The sequence below is a fragment of the Eptatretus burgeri genome, chromosome 17 (genome assembly GCF_056783735.1).
Source record: "Eptatretus burgeri isolate ZD-2024b chromosome 17, Ebu_testis_v1, whole genome shotgun sequence".
Classification (NCBI taxonomy): Eukaryota; Metazoa; Chordata; class Myxini; order Myxiniformes; family Myxinidae; genus Eptatretus; species Eptatretus burgeri.
The window spans coordinates 45,508,833-45,534,547 of NC_140977.1; the positions used below are offsets into that span (position 1 = coordinate 45,508,833).

The following is a 25,715-nucleotide window of genomic DNA, read 5'->3' on the forward strand; positions in this document are numbered from 1 at the left end:
TGAAAAAGAAAAAGCTGGGCTTTATTTCAACTGAAGAAAAGATTTAAATCTTGTCAACTGAGAAGATCGACATGTTAAGACTGGGAGACGATCATATGGAAATAGTGGAAAGTTTGATCTTCCTGGGTTCTAAGATTGAGGTGAGTGAACAATGTACAAGTTAAATTAATAGACAGTATTAAGGAGAACAGCAATGTCGGGACTGACAAGGATCTGGAAAGACAAAGATGTGACAATACAAACAAAGAGGAGGCTGATGAATGCTCTGGTATTTCTAGTTGCAATGTATGGATGTGAGTCATGGTGAGTGAAAAACAAAGAAAGGAAGATTGACAATTTTGAAATGATATTGGAGACTGTTGTGAATTCCATGGACTGCAAGAAGAACAAACAAATGAAAAATCACTCAGAGTGACACTTGGCGAGACAGAATGGCACTCGGTAGAGATTATCCCTCCGCCAGGCTGAACAGTTTACATTTTGTATCCCACTGGTAGGTCGGATCTGAATCCGGAGCTAAAACAAAATTTAAATCAGCTTGTTCTTGTCATATCATTCACCTAACAAAATTATCCACCTAGTTTTGTCACAACTCATCCACAACTTTTTGACATATCATGCTATACATAGTTTTTAGCCCAATCTCTCAACGATGAAGAATCACTCTAAAAATTAAAAAAAAATTATCCTATCCGGATCCGGATTCAGATAGTCAACAAAATTTCATCAATTCCTCCTAGTGGCACTGCCAACCTCTCCACCAAGTTTCTTCGTAATACATCCATAACCTTTGAGATATTGAGCTACATACCATTTTTGGCCCTGTATCATAATGGTGAAGAATCACTTCAAAAATTCTCGGAACTGGATTCGGATCTTCACCAAAATCGAATAAATTGGTCCTTGTCACACACCCAACATGTCCACCAAGTTTCCTCTGAATCCGTCTTCAACTTTTTTGAGATATTATGCAATATTGTGTTGAGTCCCATCTCTCAAAGGTGAAGAATCACCTTAAAATTAAATAATTCTCATGTCTGGATCCGGTTCGGATCTTCACTGAAATTTAAACAATTTGTCCTTGTCACACACCCAATCTGTCCACAAAGTTTCATCTGAATCCATCCATAACCTCTGAGGTATCGTGCTATCATTTTGGTCCGATCTCTCAATGGTGAAGAATTACATAAAAAAACTTATAGTATCTGTATTTGGATTCGGATCTTCAACAAAATTATGCATTGCTGTCCTTGGCCGGTCACCTACATACGTAAAAAAAATTCAGAATGATTGTTTGAAAACTGTGGCCAAACATTGTGTGATAAACAGCCAGCCAGACAGACAAACAGAAAGACAAATGCTACAGACCAACATAATTTGCAAATTTTTTTTTCACCAAGTAATTAGTGTGTGAATAAATTAGACCACCATGTACTGTACATTATAAGTACTAATGCTAAAAAAACAACTGCCATAGTTTGGACACATAATGCATGCAGAAAACAAAAGTCTGGAAAAATCAACAATGCTGGGTGTGATTGAAGGAAGAAGAGGAAGAGGCAAACCTGGTCTGTGCTGTTTGGATGGGGTAAATGCTGCAACCAAGCTATGTCCGCCAGAGCTTCAGAAAGCAGTGCACGATTGGGATGTTTAGGGAAATCTGATCCTGAATGTCACCAGAAGTTGGACATGACTTTACAGCACTAGATAATGAAACGGAAGGCCAAGAAGGAATCCGAAGAAATAAAGAGCAAAGATGGAGTATGAGGAGGAACCTGGATAGGATTCGGGTTTCAGCTGCTACTCCAAACTCACAACCCTCAAATATAGTGTCGGTGTCTTGGGCAGTTAATATAGCTCATTCACCATTCCAGTTAAGCTGACCTCTTTTTCAGCACTCCAATGAGCCTGTCGTGCCTATTTTCAATCTGTCCAATTATTTTCCTTCGGTAGGATGACATGGTGAAAACAGAACCTTTGTGTGACTTCTTTTTTCTGAGTGTTCTTGAGTACACTGAGACAAGGATCTCTCAATGCTACATCAAAAACAGTATGCTCAATTGGCTTCACACGGGTGTGAATCCTTTCATGCAGCTTTACTTTCCACATCGTTGTGAAGTTTTCACAAATGGAACATTTGTGGGGCTTTTCTCCACTGTGAATGAAATAGTTTGTTTAGATCAGATGAAGATGAATTGATTTCTGACCAATTGATCATTTGTGCTTCTTTTGTCCACTGTGAAGCATTACATGTTTTTTGAGGTAGGATGAAGATGTAAAAGATTTTTTACAAACAGAACATTTGTATGGTTTTTCTCCCCTGTGGATTAAATCATGTCTCTTTAGATCGGACGAGGCTATAAAGGATTTTTTACAAACAGAACATTTGTATGGCTTTTCTCCCCTGTGAATCTTCTCGTGCATCTTTAATCTCCACATCCTTGTGAAGGATTTTTTACAAGTAGAACATTTGTGTGGCTTTTCTCCACTGTGAATCCTCTCATGTACCTTTACGTTCCACATCCTGGTGAAGGATTTTTGACAAACAGAACATTTATGTGGCTTTTCTCCACTGTGAATCAAATCGTGTCTCTTTAGTTCAGATGTGGATATAAAGGAATTTTCACAAACAGAACATTGGTGCGGCTTTTCTCCTTTGTGAATGAAATCATGTCTGTTTAAATTGGATGAGAATAAAAAGGATTTTTGACAAACAGAACATTTGTGTGGCTTTTCGCCCCTGTGAATCATCTCATGTTTCTTCAGGTAGGATGGGAATGCAAATGATTTTTTACAAACAGAACATGTGTGTGGCTTTTCTCTACTGTGAACAACATCATGTCTCTTTAGGTCAGACAACGACAGGAAGGATTTTTTACAAATATAGCATTTGTGTGGCTTTTCTCCACTGTGAATCCTCTCATGTATCTTTAGGTTCCACATCCTTGTGAAGGATTTTTGACAAATGGAACATTTGTATGGCTTTTCTCCACTGTGAATCAAATCATGTCTCTTTAGTTCAGATGAGGATATAAAGGATTTTTCACAAACAGAACATTTGTGTGGCTTTTCCCCACTGTGATTCATCAAGTGTTTCTTGAGGTGGGATGGGAATGCAAAGGATTTTTCACAAACAGAACATTTGTGTGGCTTTTCCCCACGGTGATTCAACATATGTTTCTTGAGGTGGGATGGGAATGAAAAGGATTTTTTACTCACGGAACATTTGTGTGGCTTTTCTCCCCTGTGGTGCATGTACCTCTCATGTATGTTTAAGTTCCACATACTTGTAAAGGATTTTTGACAAACAGAACATTTTTGTGGCTTTTGTGCCAAGTGAATAATTCCATGTGTCCTTAATGCAAATGAAGTGGCGAATGCTTTACTACAAACAGTACACTTGTGTGGCTTTTCACCAGCATGAATTATCTCATGTATGGTTTGCAGAGCTGAAGTTTGAAATGTTATTTTACAGAAAGAACATTTGTGTGGCTTATTTTTAGTGTGAATCATCTCATGTAGCTTTAGATAAGAAGAAGTTGTAAAGGCTTTTTCACAAAAATAACACTTGTGTGGTTTCAGAGCATTGTGGTAGAAGTTATGTGTCTTCAGACAAAACAAATTTGCAAAGGATTTTTTACAAAGAGAACATTTGTAGAGCTTTTCATCAGTTTGAGTGGTCTCATGCATCTTTAAGACAGATGCAGAACTTGAGAAGGCTTTTTCAAAAACAGCATCTTGCTGTACATTCTGAATGTGATTAATTTCACATTTCTTCAGAGCAAACGAAGTTCTCCTTCTCTTCTCCATGTTTCTTTTCAATATCGCTTTGTGTGAAAACAACCGAGCCAGACTTGAACAAAAGTTTACAGGATGATCCACAGATGTCTCTGAAACATGAAAAGAAAGAGAAATACACGTTAATATTTGAAAAAACTATTATATATTTTTACTACTCTGCAGTACAATTTCAGTAGGTTTGTCTCACAGAAAAATATAGAATGCATTGGCTTCATTATGAATGCACGTAATTGATTAACGGTATTCCAAAACAGATTACACAAAAGAAAACAAGAACAGTAGTCGGCAGGGCACACACATCTCTGCCAGGCTGAACTGTTTCAGTTTTGTACATTATATGCTGCAAAGGTACCTGGCGGTGCCAGGCAATGCCATGTCCCTCCTTCCACCCCTCCCTACGGACTCCCAGCTCATCCCTTGCCTTTCCTCATCCCACCCCTCCCCTGCTTTCTCCCTCCCACACACCCCTTTCCCTTCTTCCTCCCACCCACCCCATTGCACTCCCTCCTCCCACATCCTCCTACCCCATCCCCCTCTATCCTCCCACCCCTTCTTTTGCGAAAGGTAAGATATAAGATAGCAGAGTATCTACCCTCTGGGTGGGTCGAGTTTGCCGAACATTACTTGCCGAAAAAAGTGTGGTCTGTTTTGCAAAAAAGACTATAGATGTTTGTGTGTTGTGCGTCTAAAAGGTTTGAGGCCTCCTAAAGTGTCTAAAGGGTACGTTCCAACAATAGTTGGTGTTCAAGGAGTCAAAAGGATCTAATCTCTCAAGCATGTAAAAAGGATCCAAAAAGGTTCAAGTGGTCGAAAGCTCTAACTGGTCATGGGTCCAAGCTGTCTAATCTGTCTGAAGGGTGTAAGGGGTATGGAAGTGGTTTTTCTCTTCAACTATGTATGGACCTCTCAAGCAAGCATTAATAGTTGTAACAGGTCTGATAAATAAAGGCATTCTGCCAAAATGACACAACATTGATTAAACCCATGTGATACCATATTTTCCAGTGGATAAACCACATTTTTTTATCAGCAAAAAAAAAGGTAAAAGTTAGGAGTGCGGTTAATACATGGGTATAGAAAAAAAAACAAGTCTTAAAAACGACCAATGCTGAATTTCAATCAAATTCCAAATGAACACTTTTTTTTAGCAGACAGAACTGCTGTTAAGCTCTATTCTGCTGTTTAAATTTTGAAAATCGTTTCAGGTTAAAAGTTTATACAGCATTTTATTAACCGTATGCAGAAATGAAATAAAAGTGATGCCTGGAGACACCCGGAGTTTCGGTGCATTGCGTATATAGAGCCTCACGGCTCTGAAAACACCATTAAACAAAAGAAGAAAAAGAACACCAGGTCTCACATCAAAAGAAGAATTATTCACAATAGCTAGAGTCTAATAACAAATCACCCACCTCAAATAAGCTTGCACGCAAACTTACGGGTATCCAAAAACAGGCTGGGGGCAGTCATGCCACCCTCAAGAAGGGCCGCTTTGTGCTTCACGAGGACCACCATCACAGTGAAGGGTGAGCGCAATGTGACGATCAACACTACTATTCACAAGAAAGATCGATTCACCATCATGCTCGCCTGCACCGCAGACAATGGCAAACTTTCCCCGTATGTCGTGTTCAAAAGGAAGACACTGCCCAAAGACAAGTTTCCAGCAGGCGTCATTGTTCGTACACAGCATAAGCGGTGGATAGACGAGGGACTGGTCCAGGACTGGGTGTGCACGGTCTGGAGTCGTAGGCCACATGACAGTCTCTTCTGACGATGGAGCATGCTAGTCCTGGATGCGTTCAGCTGGCACAAGACTGATGACACCAAAGTGCTGCTCCTTCAGACCAACACCAATCTCATCATCATCCCAGGTGGGATGACATCGCTCCTACAACCCTTTGATGTGTCCATCAATAAGTCGTTCAAGGACGGGCTATGTCGCTGCTGGTCTGACTGGATAATGAGTGGGGGAGAAGTGGGAGGACCTACACCAAGAGCGGGAGGAAGAGAAAGGTCGACCTTCCGATGATCTGTGGCTGGATCATCAAAGTGTGGGAGGAGATACCGTCGGACATAATCAAGTGAGCATTTCTGAAATACTGCATCTCCAACAACATGGACAGCACAGAGGATGACATCATTTGGGAGGAGGAGACTGCAAATGACAGTGACAGTGACAGCGACGTGGACAGCAACGGGAAATTGCTCCAACGACGGGAACGTGATTCGGACAAGGAGTTATGTGCCGTCTTCGATGAGGAAAGCATTGATGAGGATTTCCTTGGGTTTAGCTGAAAAGCTTCATCAAACCCAAACGGTCCTTTTTTAGGGCCACAAATCCACAAGAAATATGTATCATACCAGTATGACTCCCTTTTCTAGTAACAAAAATAATCCTCTTTATTATACTAAAAAAAACTAAGAAAGAAAAATAAAAACTTATTGGCATCCTTACCTCTCTCTTCAACTTCTTGAAAAAAGAATAAGACTGCTAGACGAAATTAGGTGGACATGGGAGGAAGCATGTTGATACCTCTGTCACTTTGCTCCATACAAAGTTAATGTACAAACGTATTTAGATCTCGATCAGAAAATAAAATTATCAATATATTCATTTTTTTGAGGATTAAATACGGGTGTGGTTAAATACACGGCTGCAGTTTATACACCGGAAAATACGTTATGCTATAATTGAGAGGATCCCGTTGGGAATATTCATTTTCTTTGTTACATTTGTGTTCTATAAAGTGATGATTTAATATGTATTCATCGAATTGACTAGAACTATTTAGTTACCTGGAAATGGAACATGAGTTCCAGATATATCTATAACTACATGATTAAACAAACTTTTATATTGTTTTTAACTTGTGCTTAAAACAAATATATATTGTGGCATCTAGGCAGCTGCTTTCTTTCATGGTGTTATCTCAAAGACTAGGATTTAGCAGAAAGTATAAAGGTAAAAAAGTGTTGGAGTGGCTGCCCTGGGAAAGTGTTGGAGTGGCTGCTCCCTGAGGCTGTTATCTGACTTGAGGCCTTGAGAAAGCTACTGACCACAGCTGTTTCTTTTGTTCAATCATCTCACCCTCTGTCCCCCACTTGTTGTTGTTTGAGTATAGAAGAACTTGAGTTGAGGCTCTTAAAGAGTGCGATTCATCGACTGCATTCTGTACATCGCTCACATGTATATGAATAAATGATTCAAACTCTGAACCTGAAGAACTGAATTCTTCTACAGGGGCATTCAGGGTCTTACGGGACTTTATGGTATTAGGAGTAGAAAGGGGCTTCAGGGTATTAAAGGGTCTTCAGGATCTCAAAGGGCCTTAAAGGATCTAAAGGGTCTTTATTTGCCTAAAACACTGATGAACCACTCAAAGTTTGACGAAGATCCATTTGGCCATCTCCCAGAAAAATGGCGATACAGACAGACATGCATCTTTCTCATAATATATTCACTTATACAGTATATACAGTATATATATGTATGTATTTATGTTGGGATTTGTACCTTTTTTAAAGCTTTTGTTTCTTCCGAGCAAAATCCACTCACTTGCAGTTAATTAAAATATATTTCTGCTTTCCACAGGACCATTGTGTATAGAGATAAGAAGTATGGTCAACCTTGAATGATCCACAGGAACATTGTGTAATTGGATCTGGGAGTAACTTCAGGTCCTCCTTGTCTGCTTAATACACTGATGTTGAAAGGACATAAGCCAGTTGGTAAACAGCTGGTCCTTTGATGAAAGGAAGGGCTATTATGTAATGGAATTTTTTTAAAGATAAAACCGTATACAAGGGAATAAATCGTAAGATAGAGCAGAACATTCTCCGAAGTTCCTCAATTGCTAATTGGTGTACCTGGTGTCTGATTTCTGTGCGCATGTATTGATAGATAATAAACTGTTTTCTCTCAAGCATATTGACGTCCTCATGTCTCAGTGAAGGGTGATCGACGGCTCAACAATTGGCGCAGCAAGCAGGGGCGAGACAAGGAGGAGAAGAGGTGGGGATGGACCCTTGGTGACCAAAGAGAAAATCCACAGTGACCAATTTGAATAAGGTAAGCCTTTGTGTTGGGGAGTTTAAATTATATCCTCTTTTTCTCACCCCAGGTTTTGTCCATCCCTGCTTCTGCCCCTTGACCTCGCCCAAGAACCGGTAAATATAAGTGTGGAGAGAATTGTTTATTGTCTATCAAGGGTAGCTATGTTAAGGTCAGGAAAGGGGGGTTTGAGAGCCGAGGGCATGTGGCTAAGGCTGCCTAGTTGGACCCAAGAAAACTCCAGGAAGGGTTCAGCAGTGAATATGGGAAACAAATCAAGAAAACGAGAGGAGGAGAAGAAAAAACCTCCAGGATGCCCCTGCTTACCAGATGTTTAAATTACATGGGATGGAAGCAGTGGAAAAAGATGATTGCTGGACAGAATGGGCAGTCAAGGATAGCCTACCATGGCCAAGGGGTGGGTCGTTTGACCTGCCAGTAGTGCAGAATCTGTGGGAAGAGTTGCGAAGACGCCATAGACTATCCATGAAGCAAACACCAGTGAATTGTCTGGGATATGGGTTATGGCAAGAGGAAGCAATTAAGAGATCAAGCACAGCCAAGCAAGCAACCTTGGCGGGTAAGATGCTGAAGCTTCAGGGTCAATTGGAAGGTGCAGAGTGGCAAGCTAAGGATGTGGTAGCATCAGCGCCGGCACCTCGCCAAATACCAAGACATGGCTTATCATCTGTCCCGGTGTCTGCAGCATCGGGGCAGGGGTACTCCAACACCAATACAGTACCATTGGCACCCCAACCCCTGGCATATAAACCACTAGGACTTCCACAGTCAGCTGCGCAGTACCCAACTGTTCGACCCGTTGTCTGGGCAACCGTATAAGTCTATATATCCGAGGATCCCAGGTAAGGATTGTGATGATATATGTGTGGGGGGAAGTAAAATAACTCAAAGGTGATGAAAATTAAATAAGAAGTCACCAGTGTCCCCCATCCCCACTTAACCCATGCGAGAAATTGTTCCAGGCACGCCAGCAGTACCAGCCGAGGAAGGGGCAGAGTGGACAGAAGAGGACAGACAGGGGGCCACAGATAGACTATATTATGCTATCCAAGCCGCTCTTAGACTCCCGACCTTGAATTGGAATAAAGTGTATACTATTCAGCAAAAGGCGGGGAAAGGGTGCTGGAATTCAAACATCGGCTAATACAAGGAGAGGAGGAGTAGATTGCGACCATACTCTGTGCAGAGCGTTGTTGCTGCTTAAGCAGTCCCCTTGGCTATTGGGTACAATCCTGGACGGGTCACCACTCCGACAGTATACCAGCATGCTGGCACTCATTTTGCCGACGTAGAAGGATGACAGGCCGAGGTAACCCCACCTGGTATTAATTCAACAGCTGAGCGGGATTTGAACTCAGGACCCTAGGATCCCAAGCCCACCACTCCAACCATTAAGCCAACACCAGGCATATAATACAAGGGTTATGAGCACATGGGGGATTTGGAGTAGAGGCAGAAATTCCTCAACCTTTGTTGACTAATTTACTAATGGAGGGCTTGCGCCCACCCCTGAAAAAACAATTAAAATAAGTGATGTTAGGGTGGAGGGCCGCCCCTCCCGCAGCTATTTGCACTGCGGCTGACCAATGTGCGGAGAGACATGAGGAGAAGGCAGAGAAGGAAGTAAAGGTTCAGGAGGAAGTGTTTCAAATGGTATTGTGAGATAAGGTAAGAGAGTTGCTATGCCCCCCCCCCCACTTCTGGCCTCAAGGACCTGTAATTTCATATGAAGAAGAGGATGAGGGTCAACGGCAACCATTATTGGAAAGGGAAAGGTGACCCCCAGGGCCCCGCAAGTGGTGGGATTGGAGACCCCAGAATCAATCGAAAAATAGGGGTCGGGAAAGCAGAGGCAAGGAATGTGTGTGCTTTGCCTGAAGGGTAAAGGGTGGGCAGCTTGGCTTCAAGCCCACAAGCTTGTTCTGACATACTTCAGAGAAATTTGATTGTAGACAAAATTGTTTTGATATGGGAAAATGAAATAAGACAAGTCTGGAGACAGCGATGGTTCACGAGCAATGTACGGTTCACCTTTTTTATTTTTTGACCTTCGAGGGGACGCCACGGGCAAACTGGCGGGAATCGGGAAAAACGTAAAGGATGAAAGTTGTAGTACTCGAAGAGCACTACTTGCATACCAACTTTCATTCGAAACAGTTGAAAACCCTGGGAGCTCGATGCCCAATTTATTGATTTTTTTTGACATTTTCTAAGTTCATGACCTTGTGACCTTGACCTTGGGACGAAAATGAAAAAAAAAAAAAAAAAAAAAATCGAGCTCCGTGGGGCTATGCAGGTGCCATTGGGCTAACCAAATATCGAAACCCCTGCCAGATTCCACAAACCCCCTCGGAGAATATGTAACTTGAAACCGGCTACCCCCTAAAACACGTTTTTTGGGCGTGGCTCCGCCCATAATGGGCGCAGCAAGCCCATTCTCCGCAAAACACAACTAGATCATGATACAAACCTCGCATCCTAATTTTATCAAGATCGGATCAAAACCCACGGAGCTATGCTCAGGACAGACAGACCGACAGACACACACCCATAATGAATATAGTGGTCACTTACTGACTCGTGAACCAAAAAATTACTGTCAGAGGTGAGCCTGGTGTGACTTAGTGGTTGAGGGGGTGACTTGGGAACCTCGGGGTCCTGAGTTCAAGCCCCGCTGGCCGCTGAGTTAGAATCAGGGGGGTTGACTCAGCCTGTCATCCCTCCGAAGGTCGGCGAAATGAGCACCAGTATACGGGTAATTATCCCTGCAGGGTCGAAGGCGACTAAAGGGTTGGCGTCAGGAAGGGTGTCCAGCCGTAAAAACATTGCCACAAGAAAGGGTACCATGATTGGAGCCTGCAAAAAAGCTGACCCCTGCTCAGGGATAAAGGCTTTCAAATGGTGTGTGACTGTCAGAGGTAAAATATTGAAGCTAAAAGATATTGCTCGATTCTTATCTGTTGATCACAAGTGTACTGGGGTCAACATATAAAAACGACAATTCTTTGAGCATAACAAAGCTATTATGGCATCAATGTGAATGGTTAGTTGCATCATTGGCTAGTTTGGTTGCGGCAGTTTGTAGTTGGATGATGTCTTGTTGGACATTGTGGTTCCTCGTGTGCTGGTTGGCAGAAAGATTTAAAGTTGATGGTCATGTTTTGGATTTGAAACGTGGCACTGAGTGAGCCAACAATGCAGATGTGGCAGAGGGCGCCACATGTTAGAGCATACAGGTACAGGTCGCTCATTATGTGAATGGCTGCAGGCAGATACACGGAGGTGAGCGTGTGCGTGTCAGCAAATGCTGGCAGGTAAGAATGGCATGCCAAAACTATGGCAACTGGTGATAACACTGGAGTTTATACCTCAATGCAAGGATTACACAAGGTGGTTTGCCACTGCATTCCTAATAGTGATCAGGAAAGGATAAAATGGTATGTGTCGGTTCGTACTGACTACTTTCAAAATTTGGAGTTGTATGAGATGTGTATATGGATGACTCAAAAAGGGTCAGTCAATTTAACTAATCCTAGGAAGAGATTGTTTCATCTCGGTCTGTGGAATATAAATCCAATGATTTGAGTACACTGTGCTTGTTGTACAGGGTGCGTTAAAATGGCCAACTTTGAACTCTTTCTCCCATGTTTGGTTGATTGAGCACCGATAGTTGGCATTTGGGTGGAGAAAGGTTGTGTCCACCATGTGAGGCGATTATAAGGAATTAGAATCACGCGTGGTGGTCAGCAAAGGTTATAATTCCAGCCGTATGCATGACAACTTTATGAACCACGAGTCAAGGTATCTGGTCATCATGGTGACCATGACATGTTTGAATGAAGAATGAGTTAATGTGAATGAGCTTATGATTTAAACCACTCACGATGGTGAAAAGCATTTTTGTGTGTATATAATACATGCGCAACTGAGCGGGTGGGTGATGATTGTGGAGCTCCTGGTGTTATCGCTGTAGGGGGGTTTTGTGTTCAGGTCAGTGAATTTTGGAACTTCCATACTTTATAGTTAATTGGAAAAGAAAGGAGGTCCTATATGTTGCAACCAGAGAGAGGTTTGCGAAAATATTTATTTGCTTCGTTTGATAAGAGTGCTGGGATTTGTACCTTTTTCTTAAAACCTTTGTTTCTTCCCAACTCAATTCACTCGCCTGCAGTTAATTAACTATATTCCTGCTTGGGACATTGTGTGTAAAGGCCCTGTCACACCTTGACATTTTAGCCAGCGTATGCCGACGTATGAAAAATGTGTCTAAAACGCTGGCGTACGTCGAATACGTTATGGGTAAGTTTTGTATACGTTAAGAGCACGCTGAAGCACGCTGGCATACATCGTAGTACGCCAAGCTCGTCGACAAATTTTAAGCATGCTCAAAATTTTTCGACTTATGCCAGCGTATGACTCACACGTTCCGCATATGCTGGCCATAAGTTGTTGGCACGTTATGCGATCGTTGACACACATCGACACACATTACTTGTAAGTTACTCATAAGTCGAAACACGTCGAGGTAATGTTTAGCGCACCCGAAACTTATTTCTAACCTATGAGTAACGTGCTTTGAACCTATGTGTAACGTATCTCCAACGCATATTGACGTATTTGATTGATGTGGTAAAATTAGATAACGGAAATAAGTGAGGCGGGAGGCAAGAACATACCCTGCTGTGAATTTGCCTGCTTGTCAGGCTGTGTGCGAGACTTGCCTGATAAGGGGGAAAATAATCTGGAGGCTGCTCATCTTTGAAATAGGGGACAAACTGGTTTTGGAAGAGAAATATATTTTTTGTACCATGACATGTTTGAATGAGGAATGAGTTAATGTGAATGAGCTTAGAATGATTTAAACCACTTACGATGGTAAAAAGCATTTTTATGTGAATGGAGGGTTGCACAGTGAGGGGCATTTTGCCGAGGTGTTTTAAAATTACACGTTAGAATTACATGCTATAGGGAGGTTTGGTGTTCATATCAGTGCATTCTGAACCTCCATGGTTTGTAGTTAATTAGAGAGGTGTGCGAAAATATGTATTTGCTTCGTTTGATAAGAGCTGAAATGGCAAAGTGCATTTCAGGAACGGGTGTGCAAGTGGAGTGTGGTCAAGGATTTGGCAGCAAACATGCGTGTTTCATGAATTCTTGGTGCAGGGCTTCGATGGGACATGAGTCATGAATCAAAATTTGATTTGTTTTCGTGTTTGGGGCAAGCCTTGTTCAGGTGAGCAAGTTGTGGGTGCAGGTGAGCATTTGCATCAGTGGTGAAGGTAATGGTGTGGTGTAATGCGAAAATACAAATTTGCATACATAATATAGAGATGGTACATCACTCCTCATGCTGTTAAATTCACAAACAGGCGATGCATTAACGTACATTCAGCCCCTCGGATGGACGTTGATTGGATGGCCTGTCTGATAGCATTAGTTCATGAACATTTAAGATCTCACGATATCCTTTGGAGAGAGTGGGCAAGTTATCGCAGGCATAATGCAGAGTGAGACATAGACCGGTGATCCGAAGTTGAGGTCAATCATGTGTTTTAATGAGTTTGTTTCAAAGGAAATTTTACCGCGGTATCTCAAATTGCACAATTTGAACTTGTGCAAGTTTACTTTGGGCTTGTGGATAATAGCAAAGGGCCCGTGTAAGAGATAATTGAGAATTTAGCAGAGTTAGAAACAATTTCCAATGTAAAACGTTGGTTGGAGCCTCACGATGAAAATATAAAAATATGGCAGAATGAACTGAACCCCTGTACTGTATCGCATACTACCCTTTAGGGGGCGCTGGCTGTCAAAGGCCATTGAGTGCCGAAGGCCGGGTTGCAGCATGCAATCTTGCCAAGGATAGAAGCACAACAATATATACGGATTCCTGATATGTGTACAGGATGACACACGATGTAGGGACAATTCCCCACAAGATGCTTGTATTGTTTTACGTGTGGAAAGAGAGGGCATTGGAAACAATATTGTCCCAACTGAAGACGGGAACCAGGCCCCCACCTGCTAACTCACGAAGGTATTAACAGGATGAGAGTGGACCCTTGAGGGAAGGAGCAATGCTGACATTAAGCCCGACAGAGGAGCCGACCTATACTCTGAACGTCTCAGGCAAGGAGCTTTCTTTCTTGGTTGATACGGGGGCCACTCGTTCCACAATTGCAGTTAAAGAACTGCCAGGAGTTGAGAAATCTGGAAATAGCGAACAGGTCGTGGGTTTAGGGGGTAAGATTCAAAGATTAGACACAACAGCACAACTGTCGGTAAGATATGGACCATTGCAGGAGAAAGATGCATTCCTTCTCACAACCACCACACCAGTGAACTTATTAGGTCGAGACTTGCTATGCAAGTTAGGATGCACGATAGCATGTACAGAGAAAGGGGTGTTTATTGACATCCCCCCAAAGAAAGCACAATTAGCAATGATGATTTTAATGACACCGCACCCGGTCGCTTATTGGTGGAGGTTGCCGAGACAGCCAATTAGTGATGTTTTAAAGTGCCGAGATGCGATCTTGGCAGAGAGCCAAAGCATGCGAACTTGGCTCGAGAATGCACAGGTAACGACATGCACTTATTATGATCCTCCACATTGTACAATTTACTACGATGTAATGGGAAATGATGTTGAATTTGCAAAGAAGATAGCTCCACATTTGGGAAAGTGTGATAAGTTGTCTGTCTGCCGTTTACTGATTGGAAAAGAAGGCATTGCAGTGGAAGTTGAGCCCACAAAGGATCAGAGGAAATTGACGAAGTAGCCGTCAGAGGTAACCTCGCACATAACAATAACTACAGCGATGGGATATCACCCAAAATATTTAGGCTTCATGGTTCATCGCCTGTAGGGAGCAGTGGTGGGCTGCTCTGCGACTCTGTTACATTGGCAAGTGCATAGATTGGTGAATAACGAAGGGTGGATCTGTGATTTAAAGAAACAGGTTCTACAAAGGATAGTAGAGGAAATTGAATTGCCTCTCAAACGCGAGATTCTGACGAGAACGGTGAGCGAGACGAAGGATTCAGAAAGCCTGCTAGAAGAGGTTCCGCAAGAATTGTGGACCTGGCATGATAATCTGTCAGGTCAGGTTCTGTCAGGTCAGGTTCGATCTGTGACCTGCTACAGGTACCATGTAAACCTGTACTAACCTGTTCCATGGTCGGGTTGTCGGCGACTAAACCGTCTCCCCCACCAGGTTTTCTGGTGAGGAGGGTGTTTGGATATGGACGCCCAGCAGGATTAAAAACAAAACCTGTCAAAGGGCGGAGGAGCTCCTTGTGAGCCAACGGCCATCCATATCTAGTGCCCAACTGTGTCTGCGGACGTCCTCCTGCAGTTGGGTCACTTCTTATTAGGAGGGTTGTGGCAGGATTTGCACTCCAGCCACCGTAAAACCCTTCATTCCGCAAAACGCAAAAACGCAAAAAAATCTGAAAACCCACTCCGTGGGAGTACCTCCTGTGCAAAGCCTTCGGGACCCCCAATCTTTGATGATAGGAGGGAAACCACGGGGTAACATCCCTGGGTCAGATTGCGGGAGAGTGTGTCGGAGTGGTGCTGAGGTGTCGTCCACCAGACGGCGGTCTCCTTGGGTTAACCTGAGGCGGTCCCTTTGGGTGGGTGCCTGGAATGTCCTATCCCTAAGAGAGGATGATCACCTGTCTCTGTTATCATCTGAGCTCAAGCGTTTGGACATCGGGATTGCAGCTCTCTCTGAGGTTCGGAGACCGGATTGCGGCGAGATAATGGTGGGTGGTTACACCTACTATTGGTCTGGTCGCTCTGATGGTTACCATACCCAAGGAGTTGCTGTAGCTGTGTCCAGTAAGCTGACCCCAATGATAATTGAGGTAACACCGGTCAACAAGCGTATTATGAGATTAAGGATTCGTCACTCCTTAGGTGTCATTTCCCTGGTCTCTGTTTATGCTCCGACTGAGGCGAGTGATCTCACCGTGAAGGATGCATTCTACGCCACACTCGAATCTGTGGTTGATCAGTGCCCCAGACGAGATACACTTCTAGTCTTGGGGGATTTCAATGCATCGACTGGAACCGATAGGGATGGTTATGAGGTGTGTGTTGGTCCCTATGGGTCAGGAAATATGAACCAGAATGGCACTAATTTCCTTGACTTTGCAAGAAGTCATGGACTTAGGGTGGCTGGTTCATGGTTTCAGCGCCCACAAGCTCATCGCTGGACTTGGTATTCCAACGCTGGCGGTGTGGCAAAGGAGATTGACCATGTCATCATTGACGGTCGTTGGAGGATGATCCAGAACTGCAGGGTCTACCAGAGTGCTCAGTTCCTCAATACTGACCACAGCCTTGTTGTAGCAACTCTAAAGCTGCACCTTAAATCCTGGAGAATGGTACCATCCCAGCCGAGGCTGGATGTTGCCAAGCTCAGGGATGAGAGAGTAGCTGAGGAGCTTGCGAACAGGCTGAGTGGACACTTGGGGGGTCTGGGTGCTTTGGGGGGTCCTGAAGAGTTGTGGAGCGCTTTCAAGATCACCGTCCTTGATGTTGCCGGTGGATGTCTTGGAGCTCACCGCAGGGCAAAGAAGAATTTTGTCTCAAGGGACACTCGATACCATTGACCAGAGTCGCAGGGCCAGGCTGAATGGCAGAGCTGAGCTGTTCAGGGAGCTGAGGCGTAAAACTGTACGTGCACTGAGGGTGGACAAGGAGGCCTATGTGCGAGGAATTTGTGAGGGGGTAGAGCATCACCTGTGGACAGGTGATTCTCGTCCCGCTTTACAGGGGAATTCGCGCATTACGTTCATCCGAGCCCATCCCTCGGAGCACTACAGTTCGAGCAGAGAGTGGTAGGCTCTTGACAGAGGAGTCTGAAGTGAAGGCCCGCTGGGCCGGTTACTTTGAGCGGTTGTACCAGGCTGATCCCCCAACTGTCGAGTTGGACGTCAAGGGTGTTACAATCCCTCTTTGGCTTTACACCAAAGAGGTCAACGATTGACCGTATCCTTGCACTTCGTGTCCTCACCGAACGCAGACGAGAGTTTCGGCAGGGGCTGCTTGCAGCCTATGTTGATCTCTGTAAAGCGTTCGATTCAGTGAATCGGGATGTCCTCTGGAGGATTCTTGGTCTTCGTGGGGTGCCACCAAAACTGATCGATCTGATGTCTGAACTCTACTCTGGTACTGAGAGTGCTGTGAAGTGTGGTGGTACCATCTCTGACTTATTTCCAGTTGTTACTGGAGTTCGTCAGGGATGTGTTCTTGCCCCCACACTTTCAGCACTTGTATGGACTGGATTTTAGGGAGGATGTCGGAGAGATCAAGTTGTGGTGCATCATTTGGGAATGTCAAGATCTCGGACCTTGACTTTGCAGATGATGCAGTCATCTTTGCGGAGACTTTAGACATCCTCTTGGGGGCCCTCGAGGTGCTGAATGAGGAGTCGGAGCCGTTGGGATTACGGGTTTCTTGGATCAAAACTAAGATCCAGGCTTTCGGTGACATCTTGGATGCTGCTGTCCTGTCTGTGTCTGTTTGTGGTGAGGATGTTGAGGTCCTGGAGAGATTCACTTACCTTGGCAGTGATATTCATGTCTCTGCTGGCTGCGAGTCAGAGGTCAATAGACGTCTGGGTCGGGCCTGGGGAGTCATGGATTCACTGGATCATGGGGTGTGGCGCTGCAGGTACCTGTGCGGGAGGACGAAAGTCCGAGTCTTCAGGTCCTTGGTACTTCCAGTCTTGCTCTATGGGTGCGAGACTTGGACTTTGACCAAGGATCTGAGACGGAGACTTAATTCCTTTGGTACCAGGTCCCTTCGGAGAATCCTTGGTTATCGCTGGTCGGATTTTGTGTCCAACGAGCGGTTGCTGAGAGAGACTCGGATGAGATTTGTTACCTGCATAGTCCGTGAGCGTCAGTTGCGGCTGTATAGACATGTGGCTCGTTTTCCTGACTCTGATCCTGCTCACCAGATTCTCTCAGCGAGGGAGTCTCATGAGTGGAGGAGGCCAGTGGGCCGACCACGTGCCTCATGGTTGCAACAGGTTGACCATCATCTCAAGGAGATGGGATGGGCCTGGCATCTGCCTGGGGGATGGCCAGACGGAGGCCCCTGGAGTACCGGCGGAAAGTGGACGCAGCGACGCGCTGTTCTGGCACATGCTCCCATACCTGACCTGACCTGACCCATGATAATGACGAGGGTCGAATCATCGGGGAAACACCCTTAGTGGTCAAACTCAAACCTGGAACATGTTGGCCAAATGTACGCCAATATCCTCTCCGAAAGGAGGCGGAAGCCGGAAAAGCATCAGTGATTAAATCACTGAAAGAACAAGGGATCATTGTGGAAACTTCAAGTCCATGTAACACACCATTATTGCCAGTTAAAAAGCCACAGAAGGATAAGTGGGATTTGTTCAAGACCTGCGAGAGGTAAATGAGGTGATCCAAAGTGTTCACCCCGTGGTGCCTAGTGCAGAGGTGCTGATAACATCTATCCCCGCAAACTCCACCCATTTCACTGTAATTGATTTGTGTTCCGTGTTTTTTTGGTCCCGATAGCAAAGAAATTGCAATTTCTGTTTGCCTTTACGTATAATGGCCGCCAATATACATGGACGGTCCTGCCGCAGTACTTTGCTGATAGCCCTACGTTGTTCTCGCATGTTTGGGATGTGTTTGGGACACAACATTTAGAAGCAAACACAGAGTGTAGGCATTCAGCCTTTTCGTATGCAGTGTCAGCTGTGCGGCCATTTGAGGTAAGGAAGGGGATTGAGGGGGAACATACACCAGCAGTACACTTTACTAGACACCACCAGGATTTGGAGGAGGGACACAGGTTTAAGAGTTCAGACCTGAGACGAGAAAGATTTTGTTTCCTGGCTCTCCTGAGGGTAGACACACACTTGTTCCGAAGCTTTGTGGAAGGAACTGAGATTGTCTTCAGTGGGATTTGCCTCCCATAAAGCGAAGGCAGGTTGTTTCAGGACAACTGCCTTGCCACAAGCTTCAGTGTACTAGGGGTGGGAGGAAAGGTATGACAACTGAAGACGAGATGGGATAAACTGAAGACAAGCTTCCGTTCTGCTTCATTCTCCTCACTTCTTCTCATGTCCTTCCCAAATGAATGATGGCACCACTTCTTTTGTGTAAGTTTGCATAAAAGGAAAAACATACGTGCTTGGGATAAGCCCAAGCTGGTTGTTGACAGGCTAAAGGATGAGAGGGTAGCTGAAGAGTTTGCAAACAAGTTGAGGAGGGATCTGGGGAGATCGAGGTGTTTCAGGGGATCTTGAAAAGTTGTGGAGTGCCTTCAGGACTACCATCCTGGATGTTGCCGGTGGTTGTCTTGGAACCCACCATCAGGCAAAGAAGAACTTTGTCTCCCAGAGGACAGTGAATACAATTTGCCAGTTGCAGGGCTAGGCTTAATGGCAGAACTGAGCTGTTCAGGGAGCTGAGGCATAAAACTGCATGTTCGCTGAGGGTGGAAAAGGAAGCCTATGTGTGAAGAATCTGTGAATGGGTAGGGTATCAACGGTGGTAAAGTGATTCTTATCCTGCTTACAGAGCAATCCGTGCATTGCATTCTTCCAAAGCTGTCCCTCAGTGTACTGCAGTTAGAGCAGAGGGTGGCAATCTCTTGACTGAGCGAAGGCCCGCTAGGCCGGTTACTTTGAGCGGCTGTACCAGGCTGATCCACCAGCTGTTGAGTTGGATAGTTGGATGACTATCCCTATTGCTGACCCTCCAATCAACTGTGGTCCACCTTCATTTGTGGAAACACAGACTGCGGTGCACCAGTTGAAATGGGGTAAAGCTCCTGGGATCTGTGGCATCCATGATGAACTTCTCAAGGCTAGTGGAAATCGTGTACTCATGTCGTTGCATGCAATTCTGTGCTCTGCCTGGAACACAGGCATCATCCCAACTGACTGGAAGAGGGGCCTTCTTGTCCCTCTCTGGAAAGGGAAGGGTGATCACCAAGACTGCAACAACTACCAAGGGGAGACGCTGCTCTCAGTGCCGGGCAAGGTCTTCGCTCGGATAATTCTTGATGGAGTTCGCCACCATCTGCTTGAGCACCAGCGTCCAGAGCAGTCAGGCTTTACACCAAAGACGTCAACAATTGACCGTATCCTTGCTCTTTGGGTCCTCACCGAATGCAGATGAGAGTTTCGGCAGGGGCTGCTTGCAGCCTATGTTGAGCTCTGTAAAGCGTTTGATTCAGTGAATCGGGATGCCCTCTGTAGGATTCTTGGTCTTTGTGGGGTGCCACCAAAACTGATCAATCTGATGTCTGACCTATACTCTGGTACTGAGAGTGCTGTGAGATGTGGTGATACCATATTACCAACTTATTTCCAGTTGTTACTGGAGTTCGTCAGCGGTGTGTATTGGCCCCCACACTTTTCATCACTTGCTTGGACTGGATTCTAGGGAGGATGTCGGAGAGTACAAGTTGCGGTGCATCATTTGGGAATGTTAAGATCTCTGACCTTGATTTCGCAGATGATGCAGTCATCTTTGCAGACTCCAGATATCCTTTTGGGGGCCCTTGAGGTGCTGAATGAGGAGTCAGAGCCGCTGGCATTACGGGTTTCCTGGGTCAAAACGAAGATCCAGGCTTTCAATGACATATTGGATGCTGTTATCCTGTCTGTACCTATTTGTGGCGAGGATGTTGAGGTCATGGAGAGATTCACTTACCTTGGCAGTGATTTTCATGTCTTTGCTGGCTGTGAGCCAGAGTTCAACAGGCATCAGGGTCGGGCCAAGAGAGTCGTGGATTCACTGGATCATGGGGTGTGGTGCTTCCAGTACCTGTGCGGGAGGACGAAAGTCAGAGTCTTCAGGTCCTTGGTGCTTCCAGTCTTGCTCTCCGGATGTGACACTTGGACTCTGACCAGGGATCTGAGACGGAGACTTGATTCCTTTGATACCAGGTCTCTTCGGAGAATCCTTGGCTATCGCTGGTCAGACTTTGTGTCCAACAAGCGGTTGCTGAGAGAGACTCAAATTAGATTTGTTACCTGCATAGTCTGAGTGTCAGCTGCAGCTGTGTGGACATGTGGCTTGTTTTCCTGATGCTGATCCTGCTCACCAGATTCTCTCAGTGAGGGAACCTCGTGAGTGGAGGAGACCAATGGACCGACCACGTGCCTCATGGTTGCAGCAAGTTGATCAGCATCTCAAGGAGATGGGGATGGCAGACGGAGGCCCTGGAGTACCGGTGGAACGTGTATGTAGTGACGCGCTGCTCCGACGCATGCTCTCATACCTGGCCTGACCTGACTGGATCATAATTTTGAAGTTTCACTTCGATTGATTAAGTGGATCTTGAGAAAACATTATTTAATATTTTCTTCAATCCAATATGGCTGCCAAACCATGTGACCTATCAATTATTCCTGAACGAACTTGTACACCCAAGGCTTGGGGAACACTTGCGTGAAGTTTCCCCTCGATCTGTTCAGCCATTCTGGAGATGTTTGTCGGTTTTCAGGTAAATCCAATATGGCTGCCAAACCATGAGACCTATGACATCATATGTGTGAACTTTTTGTTCCTCATGGGTGAGCGGTCAAATGTGTAAAATTGTCTCAATCTGTTCAGCCACTTCTTAGAAGATTTTTGAAGGTTTAAAAAAAACAAAAAAAGAATATGGCTACCGAATCACATGACTGATGACATCATGAATTTTTTTTTCTGTGGACCATTTTATCCAAAGATGACCTTAAAATTTTTGATCCTGATTGGATGTGGCATACATATGCAATTATGACATCATAAAAAAATCACTCATTCCCCATGAGTACTTGCTATGTGCCAAGTTTCAACTTTTTCCTTGGTGCAGTTTCGGATACAGAGGTCGAATGTTTTTCGGTTTTTCCAACATAGAGGCCACACCACGTGACCTATTATGTCATAATTATCATAAAAAAACATTCTACATGAGTAGTCGCTCCAATGGTGAAAATTCCATCTCAATCCAACAAGCGGTTGTGGAGAAAAACACTAAAGTTCTATGTAAACAAACAAACCCAAATGCAATATCTTCTTCGGTGAGGGGAATTAAGAATCCACCCTTGAAAAATCCAGGGACAAGAAATAAAACTTATTTTCTTCATCAAATATCTGAAACTACAATCAGAGAGAGCTCGAACATCAAATGGGTTTCACAAAAACGAGGTTTTACACTTCCACGTCTCACGCAAAATTAGAAAATACACCCGTGCGGGAGTGACGGTCATCTCTGCGAGAAACAAGCATGAGTTCCTGTTACTAGGGTGTAGTGTTCTTGGGTCAGGAGGGATTTTTGGCCAACTTTGAAGTCACGTGACGCGAAAACGAAAGCGAATATTGAAAATCCGGCCCGACCAAATCTAGATATTGTCCCATAGATTCATATGCCACAATCAAATTCAAAATAACAAGAAATGTACGAGATAGATTTTGAAAATCATCATTTTGCAACTACATGAAGCAGTTTTCACAAAATTCAGTCACGTGACGTGTACATATTCGAAGATATCAGTATTCTTTCGAATGGACATGAAAGACAAGGTCAGCTGCTATGCAGTGACACCATTCACTAACTTTTACCATGCCCAGTAGAGAATATATAGCCTCCTGAAGGTAGGGCAGTTTTTGCAAACTTTGAAGTCACGTGACGCGAAAACGAAAGCGAAATTCGAAAATCCGTCCCGACCAAATTTAGATATTGTTCCATAGATTCATATGCCACAATCAAATTCAAGATCGCTTGAGAAATGTAGGAGGAGATAGATTTTGAAAATCGTCATTTTCGCATTTTTTGCCAAATTTGAAGTCACGTGACACGAAAACGAAAGCGAAATTCGAAAATCCGTCCCGACCAAATTTAGATATTGTCCCATAGATTCATATGCCACAATCAAATTCAAGATCGCTTGAGAAATGGCGGAGGAGATAGGATTTGAAAATCGTCATTTTCGCAACTTCAAAGGCCTCGTGACCTTGACCTTCGGTGACCTTGACTGTCATACCATCGTGTACGTCTCATCGACGTCTATCAGGATCACTAATGACCAGATCTCCCGCTTCAACTTCATTGTGAACGGACGGACAGACGGACGGACGGACGGACGGACGGATCGAAGGACATCGACACCCATATTATTAGGTCATGCTAGAAGAGATGACCAAAAAGGGAATGAGTTATAAAACATTCATTTCGTTAAAAACACTTGGGAATGATTCAGAGTTTCATTCATCGCTCACCTTCTGCCGTGAGGGAATCTTCACCCGGCTCTTCCTTCACACGAGTGACGTCCAACATCGGAGGAACGTTACCATGGAAACCTCCGGGGCTCACTCGACCCGTTTTATCTGTGGAGAAATGGACGGACGTCGGGACCGTGGAGGGTTTAAAATACCGAGAACATCTTGTGGGAATTTATAGTTTTATCGTTTATAAAATAATAAATTGAAAAGTTAATTTAAATTCTGTGAATAAATGGTTAAACGTCGTGCTGGACTCGCCTTGTGAAGAACAATTCTCCCCAAGTTCAAGTTTCACCTTCAGCTCCTCATTTAAATCTATAACAACATCAATGGAGTCAGAAACCAAACTCACCACAACCCGTCAGGTCATTCCCATCATCCAGCATCGTTATCTTCAACTTGTATATTGTTATTATAGATTGTTACCTTGTGAGGGAAAAACACCTGTAGGTTCAGGTTCCACCTTCACCACCACTATCGGATCTGTGGAGAAACAAAACCCGTTTTAAACAAAGATCACACTCGGAGATTTTACTTTAAAACAAACTCGTGTTAAACTCTTCCTTTATTTACTCTCCGAGATATTCATCAACGTGGTTTGTCCATCATGAGAGAACCCCGTACCGGGTTCCAGGTCCGTCCCGTCCCCTCCATCACGAAGGTTCTGAACGTCCAGGATCCTGAACCCGCATATCCCAGCAGCTCCTCCCGGACCCCCTCTGGTCCCTCCATCAGAACTCGACTTGGAGTCCGAGTAGTTGGGATGGTGAGCGCAGCTCGGGGGGTCTCGGTCCATGACCGTCAATCACCACAGAATGACAGAACTGATTCAGTCGGTTGACTGTTCGTCTCTTCCCAGCAGCTTCAAAGATAAATAAAATCGTTATGACATCCATGGATATGAAAACAATTTTCATAATTGTTGTTGTGTTGTTTTACACATTTCCAAACTAAATATATTTAATAAAGCTTCCCTCCTGGAATCCGATCTCAACCCCCGTTTCTTTTTTATTACGGAGCAAGCCGTGACAACGAAGGAGGGAGGATGTACAAGCCTAGCTGTCCTATACACCGAGAATGAGATCCTGTGCAGCGAAACCTCATTTATTCCTTTGCGAACAAAATAATTCACAAAGGAGACTAATATGTGTAATAGATCATGAAACCACACCCACCTATAGTTATCGGAACACCACAACAGCAGATTCGTTTGGGGCGTTTATTTATTATGTACACAAATCTGGTAGATATTCTGACCCCTCATGCATTCTGCTCCACAAATGGTTTTCTGTTTTCTCCTATTTTTGTATTACATGATCGAGGCTCCTGGAAAAGCGAGAGCAGAATGGGAGAGGAAAAAAAACCAATAGCCGAGTCGAAGTGAGAGTGAGGTCAATAGTGGGGCAACGTAGCGAAATATAGCATAACAATTGTGCATTTTGTGAGGAAAGCACCAAATTTGGCACACAAGTAGCCTATCTTATTATGAACAGATTTGGATATTGGGCCATCTCAAATTTTTGATGGCAGTGGAAAATGGCTGCCACAGCCAGCAGCGGCTGAATTTGAGATGGCCCAATATCCAAATCTGTTCATAATATGTTAGGCTACTAGTGTGCTAAATTTGGTGCTTTCCTCACCAAATGCACAATTGTTATGCTAAGTTGCCCCACTACAAGGGGAGGAGTACGTAGAAGGCAACGTTTACCAGTCGGATGTTATCCAAACTCGTTATCGAGGATGTTCGTGATCAGGGTCAGTGTTGGCATACCCCACATGTAATACCAGAGTTTAATCGTAAACGTCATAGAACGTGACCGATTCTTCCTGATTCTGACTACCCATTGAGTTCTCATATCTTTGCCAACACCGTCCCTCATGAACATCCTCGACGATGAGTTTGGACGGTTCTCAGGGGCCAGGCCACACATCCTCCGTGGTCAATGTGGCGAAGACACGATCATGTACTTCATGAACTGTGAAATTATGTCGAATTTGAGGCTGCCGAGTCCATCCTTCATTTTACTCATTGAATCCCAGAATTTCTCTGGACTGTCCAGCAGTGCGGCAGGATCAGCGTATCCTTTTGTGACGTCACAAAGTCCGAGTTCCATCCATTGATAATCAAGTTCATCAAGATCGGGAACGAAATGAGGAAACGACTGGGCGGCCAGTGCGCTAATAGAAGCGGCTCGCTTCGTGTCTCCATCACCCAAGGCATCTCGCGGATTTATTATTTTCAAGCGACATATTTTCGATCACGATGGAGGGCACTTTGAAAATTGCAAGTAAAACAGCTTGGTACAGTTCCGTAATAATTTTTTCTTGAATAAATGGTTAGATAAACATGTCATTCTTTATTTCTACCTTCTTGTACACTGTAATACAAATGGCAAACAAACAATCAACTGACAGAAATTGGGCGCTACTTCTGACTCACCCTGTATATATATATATATATATATATATATATATATATATATTTATATATATATATATATATATATATATATATATATATATATATATATATATATATATACGTATACATATGCATATATATATACAT

General features: G+C 44.2%; 1 pseudogene across 1 annotated transcript; it reads right to left on the reverse strand.

Moving 5' to 3' along the window:
• Window positions 1–24,621, reverse strand: LOC147009957 (uncharacterized; annotated as a pseudogene). Its single transcript, XR_015053071.1, has 5 exons — window positions 23,771–24,621; window positions 23,573–23,629; window positions 23,405–23,461; window positions 23,144–23,251; window positions 1–3,890 (listed from the first exon to the last, which is right to left on the reverse strand). The product of XR_015053071.1 is annotated as an uncharacterized LOC147009957 (transcript).
• Between the last annotated feature and the right edge of the window lie 1,094 nt (window positions 24,622–25,715).